The sequence below is a fragment of the Siphateles boraxobius genome, unplaced genomic scaffold (assembly GCF_051911475.1).
Source record: "Siphateles boraxobius isolate OS27281-9 unplaced genomic scaffold, OSU_SipBor_1 12, whole genome shotgun sequence".
Lineage (NCBI taxonomy): Eukaryota > Metazoa > Chordata > Actinopteri > Cypriniformes > Leuciscidae > Siphateles > Siphateles boraxobius.
This window is the reverse complement of record NW_027508722.1, coordinates 27,938,712-27,966,122: the sequence shown is the minus strand read 5'-3', so window position 1 is coordinate 27,966,122 and position 27,411 is coordinate 27,938,712. Positions and strand designations below refer to the sequence as shown.

General features: G+C 36.7%; 1 protein-coding gene across 2 annotated transcripts in view; it reads left to right on the top strand.

Moving 5' to 3' along the window:
* The window catches only part of hivep3b (HIVEP zinc finger 3b), a 79,504-nt gene that overhangs the window by 38,169 nt on the left and 13,924 nt on the right, over nt 1-27,411 (top strand). The window contains exon 1 of one of the 2 annotated variants that reach the window (XM_077217837.1): nt 16,735-16,905. The exons of the other annotated variant lie outside the window; for it this stretch is intronic. The gene's annotated coding sequence lies outside the window, so the exon portion shown is untranslated. Of the gene's footprint in view, nt 1-16,734; nt 16,906-27,411 lie in introns of those variants that run through there. 2 annotated transcript variants of the gene reach the window in all.

The following is a 27,411-nucleotide window of genomic DNA, read 5'->3' as shown; positions in this document are numbered from 1 at the left end:
ATTAATAACTGTTAATAGTGTAGCAGCGCACAGACTCTATATAGCCTAATTGTTGCGAAATTGTTGTTTTTATGTTGCAACGGCAGTTATTGGGTTAATGCGGTGAGTTCGGAAAATGCCGGTAGAGAGCGAGTGATTTCGGCTTGTGCGTTAGTGTTCAGTTGTTCTTGCTTTCCGATTATAAGTTCAAAAGCGGAGCCTCCCTTGTCTTGTCGTTCAAGGGTTAGTCCCATGTCAGACCTTACAATAATATTAATGTTTGAAAAAAAATAATAATGAAGTTTCGATCATACATTTCCTAGAAAAATTAAGAAAATCAGATTCACCACGGGAAAAACGGGGGCAAAGAAAGCATTATACTCACCAAAACTACTGTTTTTTTTTTTACACAAAATCCATCCCAATCTCTTTCCTCAAAAAGACTTAAAATAAAGACTTAAAAAAACACACATTTTAGCACTAGATCTCTTATTTTAATAGCGAACTAAATGAATGCTCTGCTATTTAACTGGAGATGTTTATGTATTTGTATTAGGTACATCCGTGCCTCAATGTTTCAAAAAGTGGTGGGTACAAAATGACTCATGACGAAATCTGGTGGGGATGCGAACGCAACTTCCCTACCTAAATCGACGCCTATGGTGGAGTCGGTTTCGTCGCATTTCTGGCATCAGTTTTACTTTCCTTTAGGGCTGAGTGTGTCTGCTCGACAGAAGCAGTGGACACAGGGACAGTCACCGCAACACATGACGATGTGTACAGCTGACCCATGCTCTCACACAGAGTTTTGAATGAAATCAATGAGATCAGCTGGACTTTTGCCTTCAAAATCAGGGGCCAGTTGAATAAACTGCTAAGACTATTCTAAGTTAGTCATCGTGTTTTTTTTCTTGAAGACTGTTCACAACTGTTTTAAGTCAGTTACATAAAAACGGAGATTGGTCTAATTTGATGCTAAAAAGTAAGACTGATTTCCCCCTAGACTACCTGCTAGTTGGTCGTACTAGTACTTAAGCACAGTCTTAACATAATGGCTATGTTTATGCAACTGGCCCCAGACCTGGCATCAGGGGCGCCGCTAAGGGGGGCTGTAGGGGGCCCAACCTCATATTCTTTCATAGGGCCCAAAATTTCTAACGGTGCCCCTGCCTGGCATACATTACAGTCAGTCAGTTCTGTTTTAACCTGGACCGATAGAATAGTGTGCCGTAACGCTGCGTTAAGCTGGATAAGGCTGAATAATGGATTTTTTCCAATAGGTTTGAACCTGCTGGGGGGTCGAAGAGGGAAAGAAACATTAATTTGTGGGTTGAAAAACGATTAAATCTACAGGAATATATTTTAGTTTATACAGTTCGCTACAGAATGCGGTTAGCTAGCTTTAAGTAGTATGCGTATTGCGCTCTGACCATCCAATCAAAGCATGAGAAAATGCCGACGTTATTGTACGCCTGCTAGATGGCCCCAGTGCAGTCAAAGCGAAATCTGATTGGCTGATTAAATCTGACTGATTATCTGATTGGTTAAAGCAACAGTTTCATTGCCATTCATTTTAAGCTACAGGCGCCCGCACTATTGATTGAAGGCCACAAGGCCACTGAAGGCCACAAGGCAGGTTTCTTTGGTCATGGCAACACATGATGGCAGAAATATAATTGGATAAAAGCTCTAACATAAACATACACTACTGGAAGCAGCTCAACCAAGAGAAAAGCTATGAAATTAAGAGATTGGACTACTGGGAATAATGTAATACTCATTCATGGAAAAAATATTTTAAAGTGTAAGTCAGTGATTCTGATAGTGTTTAGGCCAGCAGAGAAGGCCTTGCTGGCCCTGACGGCCCACCACTGATATAAATAAATAAATATGCAAGGAGATAAATTAAACTAATTTTTGGGGAAATAACACGTTAAAGGAAATGCTATACTGAAAGTAATGTGATCATGCAAAGGAGTTCTGGAAAGAAGTAGCCTGGCTTATGTTCTCTGCTTATACAACAAACTTTTTATTTTTTAAATTAAGAATGAACTGTTTTAGATTTGGGACACTGCATGGTTCAAAAGAGATGGACGACAGATTAAAACTGCTAGTCACTGATTCTAATCCCAATTTTAAAAAAAAATGGTTTCATTAGCCTGTTACCTCCTGATTTCCTGAAGATGACACAAATTTTTTTTTTCGTTGTTTCATGTTATTTGTTTCTATTAATTTTGAATCATGTATTGTATGTTTAATTTCTATTGCTTGAAATGTTTTATGAATTATTTTTTGTAGATTATCTGTATCTTGTTTGAAAATGTACTTTATTGCCTTGCTCTACCTCAAGTTCCTTATCTTATTTATTTTTGTGTGTGTGATACATGTGTTCACTGTGATCTTTGTTCAATTTAAAAATAATAATAATTGTAAAAAAAATTGTCAGACAAAAGTTCATTGAGACGAGTGCATGTTGCAAAGTCATATTAAAGAGCCGAACGGAACACCATTGTTAATCAGAGTTTTTGTCGTAAGGTCAGTTCAGCACGTGCGAGCATATAGCACTCAATTCAATGCTAACACTCAATTCAGCTAATATATTTTTACACAGAACATGACAAATCCGAATAAAACAAACATGACCAAAAGCTGGTTAGCGTACAGTGCATCACGTTGCTTAACGTTAGATGTCTTAAATGAAATAAACAGATTCGGAGTTCACAAGCACACACACTCCATTTTATCATCGCAAATAACACACATTTGACTCGACTGACAGACAAATGAACTAAACTTGTGTGTAATATAAAAGTCCAACCTTGCACTTGAAAACCATCTAAACTCCATTTTTAAGACACAGCGTTTATTGATGCGACTTCCGCGAGAAATGAGTGACGTAGCTCCGCCCCCAATATCACGTACGCAAATGCGAGTAACGCAACAGCCAATGTCGAGTTTTCCCAATTAATGCATGAATTTAACAGCATTATTTAAACTCTGTTACACTGATAATCTCATAATAATGTTAAAAGTGTGTAATGTAACTTTGAATATCATTTAGTGCTTACAGCTCTGTAGGCTGTAAAAGCAACAATGGATAATTCACCTCAGATCTTGAAATGAAACAAATGGAAACCAGAACATTCAAACTGTAAACAAATTAGTGTATTCTTTGACAAAGATTTGTTTAGTAACTCAGTAGCCTATGTATTTTTAATAATGTTTAAATTGTGTAATTTTTTACAATTTGTCTATGTAGCCTACTTTTCCATTTTTTTGCGAGTGCCGTCAAGGTTACTCTCTGGTAACTTCCCGCGAGAGCCGGTCCACACGCTGTTCTGATTGGTTGTGGGTTTTGATTGATTTTGATACATCTCAGTCGCGTCGCATTTAGTGTGAACAGACAAATTATTTGTCACTGGAATCTTATCGCATCACATCTAGTTAGGACACGGTGTCAGTCTTGTGTTCTCTTGATGCACAGGAGGCAGTGCATGTAATTATGTTTTTACAATCTGTTCTGTTTGTTGTCATGAATGTGTGTATACTGCTGTCAAAAAATTGAGCTCGGCTGTGTTAGTTTTTCTTTACTCGTGGTTGGAGAAGCTCTGTTCTTGTGCCAGGTTTAGAAATCCGACCTGCTTTTGTTGTTTACAGTGACAAATTTTCTCTCGGATCATGGTCAGGTTGATGTCTTTTGAATATGGCACATGAAAAGAGAGCTGATTTTTTTGTAACTTATTTCAAGGGAGTTAATGTGTATCATACAAAAGGACCATTGGAGTTCACAATCCAAAAATCAGCTGTCGGTTTATGCAGGCCAGTTTCAGATCCCCTTATTTTTAATCTAGTCCAAGTGAAACCATTTTATTCTTAATACCCTCTCTTTCATCAATGTCATTTCCTGGCTCACTGACCACTTCCTTGTCTTGTCGGTCATGTCTCAGCAAGTTCAGGTTGTTGCTGTGTAGAACAGTGTGTGTTGTGGTTTCCCTGTGCTTTGTGACTTGTCACCCACGCATGAAACTTGTCGGCTTCGAAATGAGTGGGCGGCTTCTAAAAGTGTGACATCCTCCTTCTATTTTTATCGCTCATGTTCTCTTCCCATGACACGTCATGCTCATTTCTCTCTCTCTCTCTCTCTCTCTCTCTCTCTCTCTCTCTCTCTCTCTCTCTCTCTCTCTCTCTCTCTCTCTCTCTCTCTCTCTCTCTCTCTCTCTCTCTCTCTCTCTCTCTCTCTCTCTCTCTCTCTCTCTCTCTCTCTCTCTCTCTCTCTCTCTCTCTCTCTCTTAATTTTTCTTCCGCTAAGTAACTTGAGATTCTGATTGTTGCCATGACAGCTGGAAGTTTCTGTCAGAATGTGTCTCATTTTGTTCCTTTACTTTCAGAGATGTCCCCGTTCTCTTTACGGTTGTTTTCTGAACATTGTGTTCTCTAGTCCTTTTACATTCCGACATTTCTATCTCTCTTCTTTTTTCTGTTTTTTCACAGAGAGAGAGCTTTTTCATGTCCCTCACCATGACAATACAACCAAAACTGTAACCTACAGATGCTGATAGTAGTTCCTGTAGCTAAACTGGTAGAGCACAGCAACGCCAGGGTCATGAGTTCCATTCCCAGGGGACACGCATACAGATAAAATGTATCTTTAATGCACTGAAGTGTCTGCCATAGGCATAAACGTAGTGTAAATGATAGGGGAGGGTGCACAAGTGCTGTATTACACAACACATAACACCGGAGAGCTTCACTCCTACTCATGCTTTTCTGTTGAGAGCTTCAAGCTGCAGTATTGCACTATGCCACCTGAGTTTGAACAGACTAGATTCATGTGTATTTTAAATTTGGAAACAAGCCCATGATTTTGAGGGATTTCTGGCTGCTTTGCTTTTCTGTAAAGTGTAGCTCAGTAAAGCTGGGTAAAGAGAATTGTGAGGGACATTGGCACTCTAATGCAATGCAGACTATACACAGAATTAGGATTACTCTACAGACATAATCAGATCATGTATCCGAGCCAAAGAGCATCTTTATTGATCGATCATAAAACAAAAAGGACTTGCATGCGGTAGTCCATCAGGATCTCATTCACTTTTGGTCATGAGAGTGGGAGGTATCTATGTGCACCTGTCTGTGTTACTTTATAAATATAAATATATGCTTGCGTATTTAAATAATAAATACAAATGTATTTATTTATTGTTTGTCAGTGCAAACAGGTTGATTATGATTTCACTTTTCTAACTTTAGTTAGTGTGTAATGTTGCTGTTTGATCATAGACAACATCTGCAAAGTTACAATGTTCGAAGTTCAAAGCAAAGGGAGATATTTTCTCTTAAAGAAATTGCTTTTTATGGACTACAACAAATGGCTGGTAGGGACTATATGACGTTCCTCACAGGTTAGTGACATCACTAACCCTAAATTGACATAAACCCCGTCCCTGGGGATGCGATTTATAGATTATCATGACAGAATATGCTAATCAATGACTAGAAGATAACTTCACATAAGCTACATAAATATGCTAATCAATGACTAGAAGATAACTTCACATAAGCTACATAAATTCATCAACTAACCATTCAGAAACGCCCGGTTGTATTACATGTCGTCACTTCTTCTTGAGTCCCTCCATCATTGTCTGTCTCTGGTTTGAACATAAAAGGCTAAACGTTTTTGAAATTTTCAGTGCATGTTTGTGTGAGGTATAAGGACACAAGCTGTTGAAGCTCCGTCCTCTGTGCTGGAAGCAGCAGCTCATTTGCATTTAAAGGGCCAGACTCCAAAACTGCATTTTTGCTTTCCCTCAAAAAGTGATAATTTTAACATGCTATATAAAAATATCTGGCGGGTAATTTGAGCTAAAACTTCACATACACGCTCTGGGGACATCAAATACTTATTTTACATCTTGTGAAAAGGCATTATACCACCCCTTTAATTAGTATGCCATTTATTTTAATGCATTTGGCTTATGCTTTTATCCAAAGTGACTCATCCAAATGTTCATGGAAAACGATTTGCTGTGACAATGCTCTACCAGTTGAGCTACAAGAACAGCTACTATAGTCAGGGGTGCACACAACCTTTTTGGTCTGGTTCTCAAGGGAGCACCTGGAGATGCTGCTTGGTACTTGCGCTTTACGTGGCACACTTATCATTCAAGTTGTCGTCATCACTTTCCCGCTGACTGCTCTCCTCACTATCTTATTTTCTCCTGACCATTGTAGATGATGATGATGTTTTTATTTTATTTTATTAACGTTAATGACACAGACAACAGCAGGGATATTAGGCTGCTGTCACTTTAAGACGGAATGCAGGGACTGAATATACTGACATTTCTTTCTTAACTATTTACTTATGACATAACCAAGAGAATACTTGCCGAGACGGGTATTTTGTCATAATTTTGTGTGTATGTGTCCGTTCAAGCACAAGTAAAACCGAAATTGGAAACAATTCGGTGTTTGACCGCTGTCTGAACTGCACCTCTCTCTCTTTCTCTCTGCGTGCTCACAGATAACAGCGCCCGAGTCCCATTTTTAGCCTCTTCTTCCATGTTTAAAATTGTTTGAATGTGTAAATTGGCAAGACAAAACATGTCCAACTGAGAAAATTTCACTCTATGATGGTTAAACTTAGCACTTAATCAGCAAATCACATGCGTGCTGAACAGTGGGGCCACTTATTATCATGATTGCTATCTTACCAGAGATGGAGAAAAATCCTATTCCAGCAAGTAAAAGTTTCCGTGTCCCCAAAAATGTTAGTACTCCCTCCACGTTTTCTGCTGCGCATCGTTTATTTGTATCTAGCATGCGCAACCCTAACTATTGTATAGCTACAAAAGTTACAAGATCAGTTCTAGGTAGGGTAATTGAAGATCTGAACTTCAAGAAATCCAAGTTTTGCACCACCATCATTGTGGGAAAAAGCATCTGCCAAATTTAAATGGGTCTATCACACCTAATAAATTAAGGAATAGGTGAATTGGTGATTTGTTTTGAGTTATTTTCCTGAACTCCAAAACAGTGTTGTCTAGTTGGTCTGCAATTTGAAATCCCTGTGCAAATATTTTCACAAGCAAAACCATTTTTCCCTTTTCCATTTTTATAGGTCCTCATTTTGTGGGTGGCAGTGCAAAAATACATTTCATCTGTCTGCAAAGTCCAAGACCGTTAAACTTAGTTCAGGTGTTTCCTGAACTCCAAAACAGTGTTGTCTAGTTGGTCTGCCATTTGAAATCCCTGTCCAAATATTTTCACAAGCAAAACCATTTTTCCCTTTTCCATTTTTATAGGTCCTCATTTTGTGGGTGGCAGTCAAAAAATACATTTCATCTGTCTGCAAAGTCCAAGACCGCTAATTTGATTTAAATTACAGTCTAGGATAGGGCCAGAATGACATAAATGTGCCTCGTAAAGCTTTTACACATTGCATCACATTGCCTGATTTAGCAACTTGTTGAAGATTACCCATACAACCCTAACGACAGATAGTGTGGAATTACCTGGTGGGCACATAACTGCCTCAACCAGGGGCACTGTGGATGCTTGTTGTAAACCAAACTACTATCTCTGTTTGCCATCAGGGGTGTGAGGGAGTGTCATTGGCTGTGAGTTATTCACTTTTTCATGTGTGGGTGTTTATCGTTGGGGATCAGGCTATTTTTGATTTCCAGTCCCCCACCTTCAACAATCTCCCCTCTGGAGAGAGACTGGTTGGTGACAGCTAAGGAGACAAAGGCCTCCTATATCGCTTTCGCTCTAAAAACAACCCCTCATCACTCCCACTGCAGGAGAACATTAATAGAAGTGAGTGTTTTGCTGAGAAAGCTGGGAAAGTTTGCCGCACTGCCATCATTTTCAGCCCAATAATCTTTTTTTAAATCCCTCTAAATGTGTATGCATAACAGAGGTGGGAGTAAGTCACACATGTGCAAGTCTCAAGTCTTAACCTTCGAGTCTCAAGCAAGTCCAAGTAAATTTTTTATAAAGGCAAGTCAAGTCAAGTCAAGTCACTGCCTTATGTCAAGCAAGTCAAGTCAAGTCGTAGCTTGGGTCACAAGTCACTGGCAAGTCATACAAACGTTTGACGATTTCACTGAATTTATATATTAAAATAAGTTAAAACTACAGAAGTTGTGGACTATGGTTTTATTTGCAACTTTATTTTTTTTTAATATATGCATTTCCACATATAGCTGAGTGGTTACTACAATAAAAATCTAAATGTAACTGAAATTAGGTCAACATTAAAGCATGAAAAAATAAATATGCCTCAAACATTGCAGAAGACCATTAAAAGGTATTAAACAATTCAAGTATAATTCCTATGCGACCAAAGGCATTCTTCAAACTGGCATCCCTAATACAAGTTATATATTTTTAATTATGAAGTTAAAACCGCCAATAGGTGGCGCCAAATTACCGTATTAATGTACGAGTCATAGAAGCATTCATTTAACTTATGTTCAAAACGGCAGATTCGTTCTGGAACTAAGCAACTAGGTCACTGAATCACAAGTACGCATAACTTTTTCTGTGGCTTGTTTGGACATATATAAAAACAGAAAATATTTGGAATATTAGGCTATGTCTAAATGTCACATCACAATATTCACTCTTTGTTTACTGAACTGTTTTATAAAATCATCACATTTGCAAATGCGTCAATATTCTGGAAATATTTTTTTTATATCATATGCTATAATTATGAAAATAACTCAGACTAGGGTATTTTTTTCCACCACATTTTGAATTTTGGGTGCAATATTAATTCTGCTGGCATTTTGATAACATCTAATAGATGTAACCTCTGATAACATCTAACCCTGCTTTAAGAGAAACATAAAACACGACAAAACATGAACAGTTTTCTATGTTGTTTTTTGTCATTGGAAAGAACGACATATTTGGCTTTAAAGCATGATTTAAAAAGAAATGTGGCAAATGTTATACAAAACATATGACGTCATTAATTATCATTTGAATATTGACAACATTAAGCTACATTTGAAAATATAATTGTGTATAAAGAGGCATGCTGTTTTGACCAATATTCTCGATTTAAAGATAGTCAAATTAACTATAACAAACAGGTTAAACAAGCCATAGTTTACTTTTAGACGTGGTGAATGAAGTTCGACTGTTCGAGGTTGTGATGGTCGTCCGATATCCCTTGCCAGTTATTACGCGTACAGCAAATCTTCTTGTATGAATATAGTCAATTTCTAGTGTTTATATACAAAAAGAAACGATGCTGGGAGATGTTTTTGTATTTAGCGCGCTCACCGCGAAATATGTTTTTTCTGGGCTTGTGCAGTGTCACGCAATCGCGCAGAATCTGATGACTGGCGTCAATGGTTCCGTTGCTTTCATTTTGTTCATCAATTGATGTTGCGATGATAAATGTATATCAAGTCATTCTCGAGTCATACAGGTCAAGTCAAGTCTCAAGTCATTGGATCTCAAGTCAAAGTCAAGTCGAGTCATTTTCTTAATTTAGTCAAGCAAGTCTCAAGTCCTTAAATTTGTGACTCGAGTCTGACTCGATGTTATTGATAAGAGATTGATGTCTTTTTAAAGAGCAACTTTAGCTTTTGAATAGGAGACACATTGTTAAAACCGAGAGTCATGTCCGCTTTCTGTAGATTAACTGACGTGCTTAGATTTTCAGGACCCCACCTGTTTAAACTGTTGCTTTAGTGCCTGGAGCTGAATTTCCGGAAAAGACTAATTTAGTTGCATTAGAGTCTGAATGAGAATAACACATAGGAGTCATGTGGAGATGTCACCCTGGAGGTATAGACTAATGGCAAGCTTCTGTCATTCCACCTTGAGGAAATGCAATACCTGACTTTGAGCAGCCACACAAAGCTCATTCTTAGTAGTAGTGCTTGCTACGTAATTACTATTGCTCGCACTTTGGGTTAGGGGAGCTCGAATATTTGAGAAATGGCCAAAAGTTCCCCCTCTGGGAACCCCTCTGAACAACTACATAAAAACGCCTTGGCACCATCAAGGTCCTAGCATGAGGGCTGACAAAGCAAATCTTTTTTTGTGTCGTCATGCTACTCCATTGAATTCTTGGCGTACAAGGTTGTGAGAAGCACACTGGGTAAGGTAGTGGTCCTTACACACTCTTTCATGTTTGTACAGATGCCTCAACTATGAGGAACCTCAGGCTGAAAGAGTTTCAGTTTTTAGAAAGAACACTGATGACTCTAAACCTACTTTCGTTTATGTAATCTCTGGCTTTCATGATATGCAGTTATATTTGTTTTGATCTGGTTTTGACAGTCTGGATCATTTTCCAATTTCAGTGCAGTTTTTATTTTATTTTATTTTATGGTATCTTTTATTTGCTGACAAGGTCCAAGGACACTGGCCTAGTTCTCTTTGCATGGTGTAGTAATGGAGATTTCGCTCTAACAAGACAATCCGTCATGCCATTGTTGTATAGCATTTGCCCAGATTTACAGAGCCTCTGTTGTCCAATTTCTTTTTGGAAAAACAGAAGACAAAGAGATGACGGAAATGTGAGTTCCCCTCCCAGAGGGCTACAGTATGGGCAATGCCTGGCCTCAGCCCCCCTCCCCTTCTAAATAGGCTGACCATCGCCACAAAGATCACATTCAGTCTGACACAATACATGCACGGCCCCAGGGCCACAAACACTGCCCTACTCCGCATGACGCTGAAGGTCACACAATCATTTGGGATGATTGATAAAACAGAGAGAGAGAGAAAGAAACGGGGAAGATAAAACAAGCAGTAAAATTGTGTAGGAAGATATTATCTTTTGTCTTAAGGAGCAATAACGTCCCTCAAAATCAATTCCAGGGTCCAAATTTGACCTTTTATGATGGCATTTTTATATAAAATATATGGTGCTTGTCAGATATTTCAATGAAAGTTGATTGGAATCTTTTTGTTTAGTTCTTTGAGAGCTTATTTTATTTTATTAAAAAGCTTCATATTAGCTACATATTTTGCCGCTTAATTTTATCAGGCTACTTACTTTTTCTTTTCTTTTTTTAACTATTTGGTAGTTTGGGAAACCAGATTTTTTTTTTTTATTTAACCTTTATTTAACCAGGTTTGTCTCATTGAGATATAAAATCTCTTTTTCAAGAGAGACCTGCCCAGGATAGCAGTACAAATTAGGTCACAAAATCACAGAACAAACACAAAAGAGGCAAAGACAACTCAAGTACATTTCAATTTAAATAAAAGTGCCATTAATTAAAACATTTGCACGTGTGGATCGACTCATGTTCTATAGTTTTAACATAACCTTTAAAATCATTTGAGGAAATTAGACACTGTAGTTTAAGTGTTTTCTGTAAATCATTCCAAGTAGAAGGTGCAACAAACATGAAAGCCTTTTTGAACAACTCTGTCCGGGCTTGAGGTACATTCAATAAAATAGTTTTCTGGGACCGTAAACCATAGGCACTCTGTGTATAAGTAAGAAATTCAGATATGTAACATGGAAGCCTGCCTATAATGCCCTTATATATAAAGATATAAAGGTGAGTAAGCCGGCGATTTGACAGAGAAGGCAAATTCACTGTGGAGTAAAGTGTACAGTGATGAGTGAGGGGTCTGCAATTTGAAATAAATATTAAAGCTCCATGAAAAACAGCATCTAACATCTGAAGATACTTTGTTGGGGCATTCATATACAACAGATCACCATAATCAATAATAGAGAGAAATGTGGCATCGACTAGCCTTTTTCTAGTAGAAAAGAAACTTTTTCTAAAAGAAAAAACCTAGCTTCAATTTCAACTTTTTTACTAGATTCTGTATATGAAGCTTAAAAGAAAGACGATCATCAATTAAAAGTCCTAAATATTTATAAGATGAAACTACCTCAATTGTTTTACCCTGATCAGTAACAATATTCAGGTCTAGCTCATTTTTCCTTGAGTTTGAAAAAAGCATTACTTTGGTCTTCTCTGCATTAAGCACAAGCTTTAATTGATAAAGCTGTGCTTGCACTATATCGAAAGCAGTTTGCAAGCATTCATACACCTTCCTAATGGTAGTTGCACAACAATAAATAACCGTATCATCTGCATAAAAATGGAAAAATGCATTTTGGACATTTTCCCTCAGACAGTTTATTTAAATAGTGAATAAAAGTGGCCCCAGAATGGAGCCCTGTGGGACCCCTTTACAGATTGATAAATATTTTGACGTTAGGCCATCAACTTGCGTAGCTTGAGTCCTATCAGCGAGGTAGTTTATAAACCAGCCTACAGAATGCTGAGACATACCTATACTGATCAGTCTCTGAACTAGTATGCTATGGTCAACAGTGTCAAATGCTTTGGACAGATCAATGAACAGAGACACACAGTGTTTCTTGTCATCAAGTGCTTTGACTATATCATTAATTACTTTTATAGCAGCAGTGGTAGTGCTGTGTTTTTTCCTGAAACCAGATTGGTGCTTGGATAAAATTGACTGAGCATTTAAATACTCTTTTACTTGTTCACTAACCAAAGATTCCATCACTTTGGCCAAAGCTGGAAGTTTGGAAATGGGTCTGTAATTATTAGGCAAGGTAGGGTCACCTCCTTTCAAAAGTGGTACCTTTTACCCATACCTTGGGAATTTTGTTTGTGACCAGTGAAAGATTAAAAAGATGTGTCAGAGGTTCAGCTAGAATATCTGCAGCTAATTTCAAAAAGAAAGGTTCTAAGTGATCGGGGCCCGCAGGTTTTCGAGGATTCAATTTCTTCAGGGCTTTATGAACATCAGCAACAGAGAAGGAGCTAAAACTGAAAGTTTTGTCGGCAGTAATAACGGTGTCATTTACAGGCTCTGACACTAGGGGCAACAGAATCAAACAAGAACCCAGATGATATGAAATGCTCATTAAAACAATTTAACATTTCTACTTTGTCAGATATAGACACAACATTCTTCACTAGAGACAGTGGAAAACCTGTTGGTTTAGTCGATGCAGATAATGACTTAATAGTTTTCCAGAATTTTTTTGGGTCATTTAGATTCTCTGTGGTTACAGATAAGTAAAATTCAGCTTTTGCTTTTCTGAAGAGTGAAGTGAATCTGTTTCGCAACCGTCTGAAAACAAACCAGTCAGCTTCAGTATCTGATCTCCTTGCTTTTGCCCAGGCTACATTTCTCTCATGGAGCAAATTAGAAATCTCAGAAGTAAACCAGGGATTGTCCCGCCCCTTAATTCTAAATTTACGAATAGGTGCATGTCTGTTAAGAATATCAAGAAAACTGTTTTGAAAGAATAGAACGTGGTGGCATGGATTTTAAATCAAGAATCGGGAAAACCTATTGATAAAACCACATTTAATAAAGAGTGTGTTAGTGCTGTTGGCATCAAGAGGAAAACAGTTAAATTCTCACATGATTCTTAGTGCTCATGTCATCCGTTCACTGGGAAAGCCCTATTTTGCAGTGTTTATTTATCGGCCCACAATGCATCATCACAGCTCTCGGTTTGTGCAGCAGGAACATTTGTGTGCCGCAGCTCACATTCCTGGAGGAATTTCGTATAACTGACCTCCTTTTACACTCCGAGTTGTTGTGAAATATCTAGCATGTGCACATGTGGATATGTTTCGACAACTAAAAGTTAATTGTTTTAATTTTTGAGAGCTGGACTGTAGTTATCTGTCAGTTATGGTATGTAGCTTTCTTTGATTCGTTTGTACGGTAATGTATATCAAACTCTGCTTTTCCTAAAATTATAGTAGCTCTCAATATCTATGAACTACTTACAAATTCCGTCCAAAATTTTATAGCATCTTTTCTGACTCAAAATCAGTTCTAGTTCATAATGGTGGCAGATGCTTACTTGTACACGTTCACATGCTCATATGTGCTTCCGTAGTTAAGAACTCCACCATTGACTGGGTGGAGTTCTCAACTGTGGAATCATGCTGTCATCATGATGTCATCATCCAAATGTTGCGCTTTTCAGTTGAACAGTAGATGTTAAGAAGGCCAAACTGAGGTGACCTGACAGTTATGCACTAAACTTGAAATGACAACATATTTTTCTTCTTTTTTTTCTCCATTTTTCTTTTTGGATTTGTTGGGTGTTGACTGTAATTTGATATAAGCCCTTCTAGGGACAAGTGTTGCAAATTAGCTTTAGCTACAAGCACTATGATACACGCATTGAATGGCTGTTGCTTTGTTTATTGTATCTGTCCCATATGCAAATAAAACATTAAATAAATAAATAAATATGACCTACCCTGATAAACGCAGTGGAGTTCAGTATTTAGTCGCTGATTCTTATGTATTGTTATGAGACAAAACAATGTATATGTATTATGTATAATATTTAACAAATTTTACTACTGGTCAAAAGTTTGATGTCAGTAAGATGATTTGGATAGGAATTAATTCTATTCAGCAAGGATTATTTAATTGATCATTTATAATGTTACAAAAGATTTCTATTTCAAATAAATGCTGTTCTTTTTAACTGTCTATTCATCAAGGAATCATGAAAAAATGGATCACGGTTTCAACAAAAATATTAAGCAGCACAACATTTTTTACCAATAATAAGAAATATTTATTGAGAATCAAACCAGTATTAGAATGACCTCTGATGTGATACTGAATTCATCTTTTCAATCACACGAATATGTTCCATTTTCAAATATACTAAAAAGTTATTTTAAATTGTAATAATATTGTATAATTATATTGTATAATATTTGTTTGTAATCCAATAAATGCAGCTTTGGTGAGCATAAGAGCCTTTAAAAATAGTTTAAAAATCTAACTGGCACCAAACTTTTGAACGGTAGTATAATTAATTAAGTATAATAAATTTTTTTTAATATTTCAATTTAAAACTGTTTTAAAGGTGCCTTGTGTCATGTCCGCCAAAAAATCAATTCATACTCCACATTCCATACCAGATGGGGGCAGTATACCTCCAGAAAGTGAGTTGGTCTACTCTTGAGTAACAAACGAGAAACGCCATAGTCTCTATGCTCCGCCCCTACCTTCACAACGACCCTAGAGCCATAGCCGAAGACGACCCAACTCCTAATAGAGGACGTTTTGACTCCAGAGGAACGTTGGTTGATGTCAAGTGATTTTTAAATATGACATCTTCAAGCTACTCCCCTTCACCTTTACCAGTGAATATGCTCGTTTTGTTCATATTACATTTTTATTGTTAGTTTGAATTACATTAATTTGACAGACAGCATTCGCTGATGTTGAACAAGCTAGCGTCATTCAGAGCTGCCAACTCTCACGAATTCACCGTGAGACACACACAATTGACACTTTTCACACGCTCTCAGTCACGCCACACATCAATTTTGTCACGCACAGAAAAATCGCAAAGCAAAGAGGACACAGAGACTGACAGACTAGACAGAGCAGGTTAGTTATGATATAAAAAAAATCTCAGCTCTCAGATTCTGTCAATTTTATTACGCAATTCAAACAATAAATGCTGTTTTGGCGCTTGTAAATGTTACACGACAGATCCCTAGCGCACGTGAAACGATCATCTCTACTAGCTATTAGTAAAAAAAACAAGAACACTTTGGTAAGTTGTAGCCTACTGTATCTTTCAACAATGTATTCCTCATACATAATATCGACCAATAATTTTTTTTAATCAGCGTGCTGAGGTCAATAACATAGCTGGAGAACAAATATGTCAGATTTACCTCAGGAAAGCAATTTAATAAACATAATATAATTAGCTAATGTTACATTTTATCATCAGCTTGGTAGAGGAGGGCTCTGGTAGATAACAGGTGGAAACCGGATCGGATCTGTGTGTAGAGCTAACTATCAAACACATCAGGTTCAAGTACGCCCACAAGCCGTGCGAGTTATTCGTGTATTGCAGTTTGGCTGGTGGTTATGTTGCCAGCATACCTCCTCCCATGGCCGAAACTGGTATTATGACACCTGTCGGGCTGTGGCTAGTAATTTAGCATGCTAATTCAGGTTGATATCTCTGCAGCACTACAACTTGTCATTTTTTTAATGACATCATTGCCCTTATTTCTTCTCATTCTTTTGATACGTGTAGCTAATTTTTTGGATATTTTTTGCCTCAATTCTTACACATGGCACCTTTAAACGCGTTTAAAAAAAACTTAAACAGGAATCAGAAATGATAAATAAATGTTAACAATTTTACCATTAAGTTAATATGTTGCTATTTTATGACAGATACATTTATGTAAGAAATCATCTTTTGTTTTATGTCTCAATAATCCATGTTTTATTTGTAAATTTAAAATATGAATAAGCCTTGAATATAACCAAATATTTCAGATTTCCTGGTACTAAAAGTAAACCTTTAAGATTCGGTAAATCAATTAGTCCACCTCTGAATACTGAAGAGGAGACATGTGTCCCCATCAGTGTCTCTGGAGTTCATGGAACTGTAATTAAGTACTCGACTAACTGACAAAGCCAGAATGCATCATTGACTATCACAATGATAAAGCTACTGGTTTTCTTTGTAAACGGAAGAGAAGCCTGTTATTCAATCACTGTGACCGTATTCATTCACACAACCTTTTCTGCCACCTCGTTCCCGCCATGTGTCTCCATGTCTCTCTCACACCCACTCGCGTTCGTATTCGTTGTGTTTCTCACTCTTACTCTCCCCCCTCCCATCTCTCTCTGTCTTTCTCCCCTCTTCACCCTCCTCCCCCTCACTCACTTCACAGAAGTACACCCACTCACACACAAACATTCATATCCGCCGTGTAGTTTGGTGGCTTTCATTCATGCTTTAGCAGTATGAGGTGGCAGAACTCCTCAGGTAATGGACGGCACTACCTCCCTTCTATTCGACTGTATGCTCTGTTATGTGTGGAGAATGGACACTAACTGGAATTAAAAGACATAAGGGGATCAGCTTTCACAGTGAGTATTTGACTGTTTTTGTTAACTGCGTTTAAATTTGATGTCATCACATTTTGTGTATGCGTGGCATATGAGTTATGTTACACGGGACTGCGTGTGTGTATATGTGTGAGCACTGCAAAAAGCGTTTTTTCGTTTTCCAGTAAAGATATCTAAATATCTTTAAAACAAGATAGTATCTTATGATGTTTTGTTTTTCTAGTCAATTTAAGACAAGATTATATACCTTGAAACGAATTTAAATGGGTTTGAAATGGCATTGCTACAAATGTGAGATATATATATATATATATATATATATATATAAAATAAATTCATATTGATTAACCGCATATAACATAAGTTTTTGTTTATATAATATGTGTGTGTGTATATATGTGTGTGTGTGTGTATACACATATATATTTTTTAAACATAAAATGTTATAACATGCTATTTGCGAATAATCATGATTAATACATTTGACAACACTATTATATTATATAATATATAATATATATATATAGGGTTGCACTAATTAATTATATGAATAATTATAAAGAATACAATTCATTATTTTACTTGCATGATTGATCGATCATCTTAATGATGTTTATATATTTTACTGGAAATTAAAAAATACTAAGAAAATTTGCGATAAAGGCTTTTTTGCAGTGTTTTCACATGTACTGTACATACAGGAAGGGAAATTTGTCACAAATGACTCAGTCATTCTGTAAACAAAGATGTCATTTGTCTCACATGTTATCAGTTCTACAGCTCATAAACTAGCTTTTAAAGTGTTTTTGAGCTGTTATCCGTAACTATTTTCAGTTAAACAATCGTTTCAGTTGTGAGAACCTGCTGAGTTGAAGCCGCCTGAGGCTGTGTGATTTGTATGAACTTTAGGGTGAGAAACGGTGCTTGTTGAACTCCATGCTAGTGTGTCAAATCTGGTCAGCTAGAGCTCTTTGTGGTGTCCAAGGCCTTTATATTCCATGTCTTAGTCAGAGAATCCCTCCATCAGAAAGAAGATGTGTATTACAGGTAAAGTGCACTTCTGAAAAGCCCAGAGAGGCTTCTTCATTAACGCTGCTTTGATTTTGGAAGGTTAAAGTCAGGTGAGACCTGAGAGGTGGCAGTAACAAGGGAATAGAGAAGCTCAGAAATGCAGCCAGAGTATGACTAATCATATCAGAAGGCTCGGCGGCGGCTGTGTGGGGCGGCCCGTGCTCTTGTTAGAGTTCTGGGGGCCATCTGATTCACCGCTCCCCGTTAGAGACTCGGCTTGATTCACTTCCTGATGTGGGCGGACTTTTCCTATCAGCCCTGTGCTCTGAAAGCCTGAAGGGTGAGGTGATTGACGGGCCCGTGAACACGATGTTGTGGGTGGCTTGGAAGACTGAGCCGTTCCACTTGTTCCTCTGTGAATGTACATGAATGAAACTCGCACAGCTCATCTTTCTCATTCTTTGTCTCGGGTTACTATGGAAGCCCTGAGTGGCCGTATTTAGCAGTACGCTTGAAGTAGGCATGTGTCATTTAGTCTAAATATTTTTAAAGAAGTAGTTCTTCTAAAAATGAAAATTCTTTCTTTATTTACTCAGTTGTTCTAAACTGGCATGACTCTTTCTTACATAAAGAATGAAAAAGGAGACCTTTTGAAGACTAACTTTTATTTATACAATCGCAAGGAATGTGCAATGAAGCTTTTAAGCTTTAAAAAGGATTAAAATCATCATAAAGGTGACTTCTGTACTGTTTCAAGTCTTCTGAAGTCATAGCCATATCAATCCATACCAGTCGGTGAGCCATATAAATCCAATTTGTGAATGAGCCATTTAGACTGAATGATTCATGAATCAGACATCTCTACATTTCTTGTGAATGCACCGAATAAATGCTAGTTGGACAGATGTCAAGACTTTGTTAATAATAACTTAATTTTTGGTTTGTTCTTCATACAAAGCTATCTGGACTTCAGAAGATCTGGAAGTGCACAAGTAACATTAAAACATGTATTGTCTGTGAAGCTGCTTTTAAAACAATATGTATTATGAGAAGTGCTATACAAAAAAAACTTGAATTAAATTGAAAAGCTGTATTGATACTTTTATAGTGCTTTTACATCAATTTTTGAAGCTTGAAAGCATCAAGAAAACCGTATTTGTAGTTTAAAATGTTAGTACATATTCACAGAATTTTAATTATTTGATAATTCATTTAAAAGTGTTAATTTCTGTTCCAAATAAGGTGAGGCTGAACAAAAACAACAACAAAAAAAACATCCAGCATGGCTTGTGCTTTTTTGCTGATACGCATACCTCCTCAGAAACAAGCACCTTGGGCTGGTGAAACTGAAGACCCGCTGACCTGATTTGCCCTTGTTGCTCCTTAATCAAAGTAAATACAAAGAGCCTCTTGAACTCCCCTGTTCACAAGTCTGTCTGTAAGCATCTGAACATCTGTGAGGTAAACTAAAAAAATCATAGATTTATTCAGGGGGTTTGATGCTTTACAAGTGGTCTTTCTTGTGATGCATAGTTTCAGATAGGTGTAGCCCCAAGTTTTAAGGCTCTGTTGCGACATTAACACTATGTTCTTGTTGATTACTGTGGAGCTGCTTTAAAACAGTCTGAATTGTATAAAGCTTTATATAAATAAATGTGACGTGACTTGAGCTTGTATCCTCCCCTGGCATTTTAAAGTAGCTGCTTTGACATATGTATCAGGGATAGAGGGCTGTGAAATTATAAAAACTGAACAGATAGGCTAATTTTAAATGCCACCATATAGTCTATGTACTCTATCATTCAAAAGTTTGGAGTCGGTAAGTTTTTTTGAAAGTCTCACATGCTTGCGAAGGCGGCATTTAATAAATATTGTGAAATTTTATTACACTTTAAAATAACTGTTTTCTATTTTAATACATTTTAAAATGTAATTTATTCCTGTGATGGCAAAGCTGAATTTCTCTTTAGTGTGGGTCACATGATCCTCTAGAAATCATTATAATATGATTTGTGCTTAAGAAACATTTCTTCTTATTATCAATGTTGAAAACAGTTTTGCTGCTTAATGTTTTTGTGGAAACTGATACATTTTTTGTCAAGATACTTTGATGGCTTTACTCTCACTTTTGAGCAATTTAATGTGTCCTTGCTGAATAAAAATATTCAATTAAAAACAACAACATTTGAACAGTACCGTACAGTATACGCATAATCATTTATTTATATAAAAATATTTTGGTTTTGTGTTTTTTTTTTGTATTAAATAGCTATTAATGCATTTGTTCCTTTTCTCTTTTTTATTATCTTAAATCCTAAATCCTATTCTTTTGTTTTACTCCTTTGTCCAAATTCAGCTTTGATTTTGGACTGTGTATTTACACAAAATTGGAAAGCTCATGTCTTTGTTCAGATTTAGAGCAAACACTTTTTTTGTGGTATTTCAATCACAGTTTCCACACAAGTACAAACTTCCCGGAGCCAACAGACAGCAGGCCTGCAACAGGGTGTGGCATGTGGACATCCACGTGAGGTCCTTGTTCTGAGAACAGTCACAAGGTGTAATTCTATGCTTTTACTATGCATAAATAGATTGCGTTAGCTGACTGTTTTGCATAAGCAAATGAAATTCATATCAGCAGCCCATTGCTCTGTAAACATAGCTGTTTCTGGCACATAATTGAGCAAGTCACTAGTGATTATCCCTTCGCAAGAAAGGTATGTTTCCTGTGTGTTGGACAGAGACGATAACCAGCACGGTTCAGAGGGGTCGTGATGTCTTTCCCCCCATGATCTTTACTGAATGTTGATGTTTGTGCCAGTACAGGCGGGGTGGTGAGGTGTGCCTGCGGCGTGACATTCAGGAGGGGCCTTCTGGCTACGTGGGCCAGCGGCACCGGCTCCTCCGCTTTGTCTTTGATGAACATGTTGAGGTCTCAGCAAGGGGACACGTGGGGTCACGAAATGCTGCCACTGGCGTGCGGAGGTCAGCCTGTTTATCTACTTCCTCTTGCCGGCGTGCCACTACATGCAGATAGGATGCTGGGGGACAAATTTAGACCTCCAGCTCACCCTCCATCTGCCGCGGCTAGCTGTAGGACTGTCTCCATGGGAACCTGAGCCAGGTTGCCAAGAGTAAAGCTGGAAAGAGAAGCACAAACTCTTTATCCGTCATTCTGCTCAACTAATAATAAAAAAACACCATTTTAATGGACCTGACACGAAGACAATGAATAATATTTCTTATACAGAATGATTGGATTATTATGATCACTTAAAATCCAGAACACTGCCATCAATTTTGTATTGTAATTATACAAGCATTAGACAAAATTAGCTCCTTTGTCTCCTTATTTACTACAGTCTTGACAAGCTGCCATGTGGCCTCTAGAGTCCTTGAATCTACTCTCAACTCCATTAAAGAACCTATTTTTTTCACAGCAGCAGAGTCAGATCACCTGGGAACCACTAGAACCGAGCCGACCACATCCACGGGAGATATTTATATCATTCGTGGTGGTGCAATTAACATACGACGGACAAGGTGACATTTCTGTTATCAAATCTGGCGAGTTGTCACTAGGACAGCAGGAGGCAGAGAAAAAAAAGCAAAAAGATGGGAGAGCTTTAAAATGTGTTTTTTCCACTCCTGTCTATAAGCTTCTGTGGGCTATTCTAAGAGATGGCTCTGATTTTATTATTGCATATACTCAAGCACACTCATTTTACATTCTCTGCACAATGTGTGAGACAATGTGTGAAAAAAGGCTGGTTTACTAGTTCATCCATGATACATGATTCAGATTAGATTACCATGTCAGCAAATCTTGAAAGTGAAACCAAACCTAAATTAAAAGTTTTCCTTATATTTCAGAGCAATTTTCTGTTATCTGTAAGATTAATACTAACTAAACTTTAAAGGGGTAGTAGTTCACCCAAAAATGAAAAATGAAAATCATCTACTCTCCCTCATGTCATTCCGAACCCGCAAGACTTTTTTTGAAACATAAATTAAGATATTTTAATCTTATTAAAAAAGTTCATAAAGAGATCGTAAAAACTTATCCATATGAATCGAGCGATTTAGTCCAAAATTTTTGAAGAGATTCGATCCATTGAATTTAGGCTTTTATTTCCATATAAACATTGATCAGTGAACATAAACAGAAGCTCAACCATAAGTTTGCTTGATGCGGGAGTACAGACCTCATTGGTTCTTGCGTTCGCTCAAAACTTGCTGCCCCACACACGAGAATGAACCTCATTGGTTCTCACACGTCAAGCGAACTTGCTTGAGATTCCATTTGCCGTATCTGCTGTGTGCATTTGTATAGGTTTATATGTAAATAAAAGCCTAAATTAAAAATGTAAATTAAAGCAAATCTGTCTCTTCAGAATTTTTTTTTACTAATCCTCTCAGTTCATATGTATTAGTTTTAGAATCTCTTTATGAACTTTTAGAAGTGTTAGTTTGAAGTGTTAGTTGCGTGAAATGTCATTGGAGGGACAGAAATCTTATAGATTTCATAAAAAAAATCTTTATTTGTGTTTTGAAGATTAAAAAAAGTTGGTTTGATATTAAAACAACATATGAAGGTGTATGACAGAATTTTCATTTTTGGGTGATCTAACCCTTTAAGAAAATGTGACGGGTGATTGCCGGGCCAAAACCATCATTACTGTAGTGTGTTGTGTGCTATAAGAATTTGTTAGCTGGTTGCTACTCTTTTAAATATAAAGGTTCTTTATTGGCATCTATGATTCAATGAAGAACCTTTAACATTCACGGAACCTTTTCAATCCATAAAAGGTTCTTTAAAAAAAATTTTTTTAAATGTTCTTCACACTTCACACTTCACACTAAAAGAAACACACACTTCACACTAAGGCCACGTCCACACGAAGCCAGAGCTTTCCCTATCCGATCTTTTTTTTCCTCGGTCTAAAAAAAAATTCCGTAAACACGGCGCCGTCTCAAGAAATATCTGCGTACACACGAAACCACTGAAACCGACTCAAACCGATGTAGACCAGACCAGTATGAGGCGCTGCATTTCTGACACAGATACACTAAAATCAGAGAAGACTTGCGCATAAACCTTGCGCCCTGTATACAATAATAGGAACAGTAGCTTCTTTTTTTCTTTCTCTTTAACCAAGAACTTTACTGAACAATATGAAAAACCATAAATGGCCTGCACAAAATAGGAATGAGTCACGATATTCGATTAGTTAGCAGACGCATAAAACTTGCCACAAAGTGCCGGCAAATAACCTAATCATTATGAATGTGTCAAATATAGCAAGGAGACATTTTAATTATTTATTAATAAACTAGTGTTTTCTGTGGCGATGCTGACTCGCCACCTTCGCAGTAGGTGAAGGTGCTTCTAGAGATAAATGCACACTTCATACGGATTATAAGAGTTGTCTGTTTCTTTTCGTTTTGAATTGTTTTGTTTAAAAGTAGACATTTCAAGCTTAGATATATTTCTGAGTTTCTGTTCATTTATGAGACAAGCTCCAGTTCACGTGCAATGCAAGTTATATCGGGTCGGCGCCTCCATGTCCTGATTATAGGCTGCTATATTTGCTTCTTATTTATTAAATCCAGGCAATTGGTTGATGAAACATTGATTAAAATTAAGAAACAATTTATACAAAACAAAATTCACTTTAAAGAAAGGCTTTATATAAAACAAAACTTGGTCAAAGTTTTGAAAAAAAAAGTGGTCAAAATGATGTCTCGATATTGCGCATCTTATGATTAGGCTACTCACGCTGTTCACTTTTCATATAATCAACATATATGAAATGGAAAAAATAACATATTATTTAAACATAAATATGAAACTAACTTTTCTTTAATGGCTACAACATGTAGGCCTACAGTACAGAGAAATTTAATGTCAGAGCGAACGCCGTGTAACCGATGAGCCTGAGGGGCAGAGGTGCGTTTTTTGAATAGGCCTAATAATCAAATAATTCGTCGAATATTATTTTTGCTTGAAATGCCCATCCCTACAAAATACGAAATGTCTTAATCAGACAAAATACAAGCATCATAGCATAAGAAAGAAATATAAACAAATAAAGAAGTAAAATAAAGAAATAAAATAAAAATACATTAAAGTAGGCCTAAATAATAAATAAATAAATAAAAGAGGCTCAGTAGCTTCTGAAGCATGAACTCAAGCAAGTAGTCGCAGTTGTTGTTGCTGTTAGCTTCTGATTTAGCGCGTCTGACTAGTCGACATGTGGGGTGGTGACATCATCGTTTCACAAAATATACGGATTGGCCGTACACACGAAGACGCAAGGGTGTCGTTTTCAGATTTATCCACCCTGGGACCCGGTTTCAAAAAATAGCTGTTTCAGTCTCCCAAAACGCCGGATCCGTCTGGACGAAACGCCGATCCGATAAAGAATTTGTACGTATACAGCTAAACGCGTCTCCGTGTGGACAGGGCCTCAAATGTTCTTCACACTTCACACTAAAAGGAAATGGTTATTTTAAGAACTCACTGGTTCTTTGGGGATCCAAAAAAAAAAGGGTTTTTCTATTGCATCACTATGAAACCCCCATTTTGGAACTTTATTTTTAAGAGTCTAGGTGGTTGTTTACTGGTGTTTTATCTTAGGGTACGTTTACATGACAATAACAATGTACGAAAGACAGAAACGTTTTTCCTTTGTTTTTCATCTATAGACAAGTTGTCAAAATGATACGTGTTCACAGGGATCCACAAAAATGATAAAAAATGCTGGATTATGCATTTTATGCATGTCACTTGGTAAAGAAAAACTCTGCGCCTATAGACTGAATGCGTGCATGCGCATTCAAAAACAACGTCTCCATTTTCACAATTTCACGCTTTTATAGTTTACATGGAGACAATATAGGTATTGTAATTGTATTGTAAGCCCGCACTTTGAAACCCATTTTCAAAAAAAACCCTGTCCAAAGCACTGTTGTAGTGTAAATGAGTGATCAACTTGCATCAAAAGTTTTCAGTTTTTTGTTGAAAACGGTATTGTGTAAATGGCCCCTTTGACTAGTGAAAATATACAACTCATTGTTTAAGTGAAAGTTAATTGCAAAAGTGAAAGACATTTTTATTTGATCTTATTTTACTTTATTTTTATATTAACTTTTACATGAATGTAAATTGCATAACAGGAAGTTGCGAAGTGTCAGTAAAGCAGGGTCTGTATGTCAGTTTGAGGACGTCCCAGCTGTTCGATACTCCCTCCTCCATATGTTTGAGAGAGAGAGCGAGAGTATAAGGATCTTGCATCATCTTTTGTCACATTCTCCTTGTGCCTTCAAGTTCATTCTTGACTTGACCTCTGTCTGGTTTTTGTTTTCTCTGTCTCTCTATTCTTGATGTTACATGAGCCTGTTACAAAAAGTAGTGCAATTTTTTGGGGATTTCCAATATTCAAGTTCTAGCAGCATTTGTATTTTGTTTAGGTTTTTCTGCTTAGCACAGTCCAAACCCTTCACTTCTTATGTCACAGATTCATTATCATTCTCTGTCTGTAGTGCCAATTATCATCATTACAATTCGAGTGAGAGTAGACTTAAGCAAATATTCAATTAATACAATACTTGTTTCTTGATATGGAATAAAGCCGGAATTCGCCAATTCCTGTTGACTTCAGGTAACTTTTGGTCACTGATGCAGGTCATTACCATTGTGCACAGTATATATTTGCAGTTTTAGTTTGAAGGTGAGATTGATCATTTATTACAAGATGTTAACTAACCACATAACATATTATAGTTGTTTATTACTGCCATATGGACATTACTTTGACACTTTCATCTCTGGTTGATAACTTCCTGATTGTAAAATTGAAACAACCGTTTTATGTAAAGCTGCTTTGAAACAATATGTATTGTGAAAAGCACTATAGAAATAAACTTGAATTGTATTTCAATTAATCTTTAGTAAACTAAATTAATATTTTTTTTCAGTTATATGAATTATGAAAAAATGACTAATCTGATCAGAGAGAGAGAGCTTTCTTTCACTATTTCCTATAGTCCGAAACCCTCTTAATCGCCCTGTTTAAGAGCCACATCAGTACCGTGTCAGAGGTCATTAGGCTGTCTCGCACTGACCTTTGACGTATGGACATCCATTATGGAGTGATAACAACACTGTCTCCTCTCCTGTTTACATTTGTCTCTTCCTGTGCCCTAGTTTACATCTGTATGTATCAATCCAGATGAAAATTCCAGCAATCAAGCAGTGTAATTCTATAATCACAGTAATAAACCTGTGCAAATCGGATGCGTTCATTATAAATTTGTGTTTCAGTCCTTTTGCAGTCAAATATATACCCATGTCATGATAATGAAAGAGGTCTTAGTGTTGTTGTATCTTAAATAATTGCTTGCTGTTGATAAAACACTGTGTAACTAAAGCCTACCTCTACTCTGAGAAAGCTCATTAAATTGTTGCGCATCACTCAGCCAGCAGCAGCAGCTGTTTGAGAAAGCAAACTCAGTCAAGAATCTGTCAAGTTATTTCAAGAGGAGAGCAGTTTTTTTCTGCTCACTGCCTTTTCCACAGTGAACACAAAGAAATGAAAGCTAAGAAGCTGTAGTTTTTTTTTAAATATACAGAAAATATATATAATAGGCACCTCACTGAAAATGTTTTCCTGTAAAAATATTTAAGAATCCTATTATTTAAATATGATACCTTTACTGCAAGTATAATTGTGTAAGCTATTAATATAAATATATATTGAATCAAGTTTCTTTTTATGGGATAAACTTTTTTATATCTATTTTAACTGGAAAATAACTCAACATGGCTCAAATACTAATTTAGAAAAATATATTTGCCAGTTTAATCAGAAACTCAAACGCTGAATTATTCCAAAAAAAGAATGAACATATTTTCTGACAAATTTTTTTTCTTGTGCTAAGAAATCGCAAAATGTTAAAAAAAAATAAACTATACAAACTACTGTTTATGGATTTGTTTTCCATCTATGTACATAGACAAAATAAGCCTCTAAGTTATGTTTTTTATTATTCATTCCTGTTTTTGTTTTTGCTGAAAAGATGACAACAACTTGCCACAACCGCTTTTTACAAAGCTACGGTTAGATGTCCAGTTTCATATTGTGTGTGAAAGGAACAGCTTTGAAGTTCAAAAGAGAAATACTATAAGTCAATGAAATTTAGCAATTTCTTTGTTTATGCTTATGAGATCATTTTCAAACCACTAGCTCTACATCAGCTTGGATCACTTTACAGTTAGAGCTTTGCTTTGTTCACACTATCAATCTCAGAGCTCAGAATTTAGTGTTTTTCATTGGTGTTTGGATTTTGTGTTGAATTCTGAACGATTTTGTGACAGTAAGGTGGTAAGGGTGGGAGTGTTGTTGTTGTTGTTGTTGTTATTATTTATTATTATTATTATAAAACCATGTAGATTTTTACTTCCAATTTTTTATCAATTAAGTAGCTTGTTTTATTGTCCATTTGAATATTGTA